The sequence below is a fragment of the Pan paniscus genome, chromosome 3, assembly GCF_029289425.2.
Source record: "Pan paniscus chromosome 3, NHGRI_mPanPan1-v2.0_pri, whole genome shotgun sequence".
NCBI lineage: Eukaryota > Metazoa > Chordata > Mammalia > Primates > Hominidae > Pan > Pan paniscus.
This window is the reverse complement of record NC_073252.2, coordinates 181111443-181114910: the sequence shown is the minus strand read 5'-3', so window position 1 is coordinate 181114910 and position 3468 is coordinate 181111443. Positions and strand designations below refer to the sequence as shown.

The 3468-nt window shown below is 43.6% G+C and overlaps 1 pseudogene; it reads right to left on the bottom strand.

The window, feature by feature from the left end:
* Positions 1–430: 430 nt before the first annotated feature.
* LOC100969323 (N-chimaerin-like) lies at positions 431–2647 on the bottom strand (annotated as a pseudogene).
* Between the last annotated feature and the right edge of the window lie 821 nt (positions 2648–3468).

Genomic DNA, 3468 nt, shown 5'->3' with positions numbered 1-3468 from the left:
ATGGCACTTGACAAGAGTAAGAGGGGGGACCCAAGGAAGAGATCTGAAGCAACCAAATGGCTTTCTGTTTGTCTTTCATGATGAAATTCCAGAATGGTTTCCCTAAGGAATGAAACGTGACCAATAAACTCCCAGAATCTCAAAAAACACCAATAAAAAGCCACCTTCCCTGCTGTCCTCAGCGTTTGACACATACGTGGCCAGTGTGTGTCCTCACAAGCCTTTCCTTTGCCCTCCATCCTCTGATTCTGCTGGAGAAAGTACCAAGTGGTTTGGAGCCATGGCTTCATAACCAGGGTCCAGTTGCTCCCTCTCCACTAACAAAGAATCTTAATCTTTTTTTTTCTGTGTTGTACATTTTTTATTGGTATGGATAACTTATTAAAGTAACAAATCTGAAAACACATTTTGCTTTTGCTGGTGGTGGAAAGAAAGTGCTATGTTAGGCCGGGTGTGGTGGCTCATGCCTGTAATCCTAGCAGTTTGGGAGGCGGAGTCATATGGATCATGAGGTCAGGAGTTTGAGACCAGCCTGGCCAAGATGGTGGAACCTCGTTCCTGCTAAAAATACAAAAATTAGTCAGCCACGGTGGTGGGTGCCTGTAATCCCAGCTACCCAGGAGGCTGAGGCAGGAGAATTGCTTGAACCTGGGAGGTGGAGGTTGCAGTGAGCCGAGATCGCACCACTGCACTCTAGCCTGCGCGACAGAGCAAGACTCCATCTCAAAAAAAATAAAAAAATTAAAAAAAAAAAGTGCTGTGTTAGAGAGGAGCTAAGAGAAACCAGAAGTCATTTGCAAAAAATAGGCATATGATATAGTCTGGTAACATAACAGCCAGAGGTACCGTTTTATCCATTTTGGTGTGCATGTTTGTACAAGCATCAGAAACCAATGACACAGATCCTAAAGCAAAGTCACAACAGGCTTATTCTGAAACATGCTGGATTACCACCACAGATTACGCAGGACACAGAGGCTGTGCTGGGGCAGGTTTTTTGTGTCTTCTGTATGGAGTTTCTGCCAGATGGGGGCTAATCATGCAGTAGCTTGAGTTTTTCTTAATGTGATAAACACCCAGCATTGCTAGCACCAGAAAGTGTGTGTTCACTGTTGTGTAAGACAGTTAAACAACAGAAAGTTCCTTCATTTTAATCTGGTTATATGCCCGAATCTCTAATCAAGAAATAATTCAGCTATAGGAGCCAATTAAATTACTATAAAACATGCCTTCATCTGTAAAACATTCATTTTCCCCTCAAATGTAAAATTTAAAGTAAAATGTCACTGTTTTTGATAGGCAGCTCCACCACCAGTCTCTGATATTTTATATCGTTCAGTGCGGGCATGGCTTTTTGTTCTGGAGGTCTCAGAAGGGATGGGCCAAAGACAATTCCAGGGTTCTCCGCATTCATAAGATTCTCGTTTTCATGGAGCGTCATTCTCTTTAGACACGCCATCAGGGATCAGAGGGTTTCACAGTGAGCAGGTGCCAGTAGTTTCAATGCTTCATGAAGGGTTTCCAATTACTAGGATCCGTAGTTTTGGCAGATTCTATAAACTTACGGTAGATATCATGCGTAATTAGTGAAACTGGCAAATCCCTGAAGTGCAGTTTCGGAGTTCCAGTGATAATGTTGATATCTTCGTATGTGTTCACAGAAATAGCTGCTTTCTCACCATCTGTCAAAAGCTGTCTTGACATCAGTTAAGTCACTAAATCCTGATACATGGTATGGCCCTTCAGAATTGGGCTTTCAGACTCAATCTCCCTGTTGCACATGTCTGCCACCCTTGGCTGCTTAGCAGTGTGTGCTTTTGACAAGCATTGTAAGGTCACAGCTGGACACGTTGGCATGCCTCAAGCCTGGCTTCCAGTCATTTGGGACCATGTTGGGTCACTGCTTGTGAACACTGAAATCAATCCACACAGTTCACTCCCTGAGCAATGAGACCATACATGAGGATGGCACAGTATTCATGCCAGCGTGGGCCTCTCGATGCATGGACCTTGAAATTGTGAACCTTTTCTTATTTTGGAATTTGCTTGTTTTCTTTCAGAGTTGCTCTCCTAACGAGTGATGTCACCCTTTTCTCTGACACCTCATCCTGGCCTATAGAATCTCACCACGTGTCTCTTTCAGGACTGGCATATATTTTTTGCAAGCAGACTCTCTGTTTAAGGTTGTGCATCCTATGTGCTCATAAACTGGGCTTATCATCATCTTGGCAATGTATTCTGCTGCCTTGTTTCAATATAGAGAGTAATCAAGCCATCAGTTACCAGACTGTGGATGGACACACAGTGTTTCTTCCCAGCAAAGTGATTTCCATCGCACTAGAACCTGAAGTTTCTTGTTTGACTTCCCAATCTGAAAGCTAAAGTGTAGGGCCCTGGCTGTTGCTGCCTGTCCCCATGATGTATCTCCCTCAGCCACACTCAAGAGCTGGTCAGCTGCTTCTCCAGAGATCATGCCGTGAAACTCTCTTCCATGATACTTTGGGCTGTTTTCTCCCTTGAAAGTACAGATAATCCTTCGAGGATGAGGGGCTTCCTGTTGTAGCTGATATAAGTAAGATTTCCAAATAGGAAATTGATTTTCATCTGTATCAAACAGGGTCAGGGCCGATCTTTTTTTTTTCCCCATAGACTCAAGAACATGGATAGCATCACAGCACTATTTGCAAAAAGACTCTACTAGAAAACAAGACTATTGCCCCACATTTTTTTCGTTTTTGTTTTTTAAATATTGAGTTGGTCTTGAACTCCTGGCCTCAAGCAATCCTCCTCCTTTAGCCTCCCAAAGTGCTAGGATTATAGGCCTGAGCCACTGCACCCAGCCATAGCCAGGTATTTTTTTTTAAATGATTGCCCAACTTATTTTGTTATTTACTTATTTATTTAGGATGTAAACAACAAACATTTATTTTGCACAGTTTTGGAGGCTGGGCACCAGCAGACTGGTGTCTGGTGAGAGCATCCTCCTGGTTTGCAGATGGCCATCTTCTCACCACGTCCTCACACAGCCTCCATGAAGCCTATTTGCTCCTTCTGGAAGCTTCCCAGGGGTCTGGTGAGAAAATCACTAGCATGTGTGCTATCGTCATCTTCTCTTCCTCTACCTTTTTGAGCAATTCAACAAATTCCTTGAAGGATTCAGTGATGTTAATGTCATCATCAAGTCAGAGTATCTCCAATGAAATCAAACTGAAATGACCACAGCATCTGGGAACATTTCTGACCTGCAGAAGACTAATGCTCACCAGCTCATTATAAAGGATATTACAAAGGATCCAGATGAAGCGATGCATGGGGTGAGTATGGGGGAAGGGGCAGAGAGCTTCCATGCCACCCTCCAGGGACCTCCACATGTTCAACTATTGGGAAGCTCTCCCAACTTATTTTGAACATATTTTTGTTTTTTTGAGATGGAGTCTCTCTCTGTCACCCAGGCTGGAGTGCAGTGGC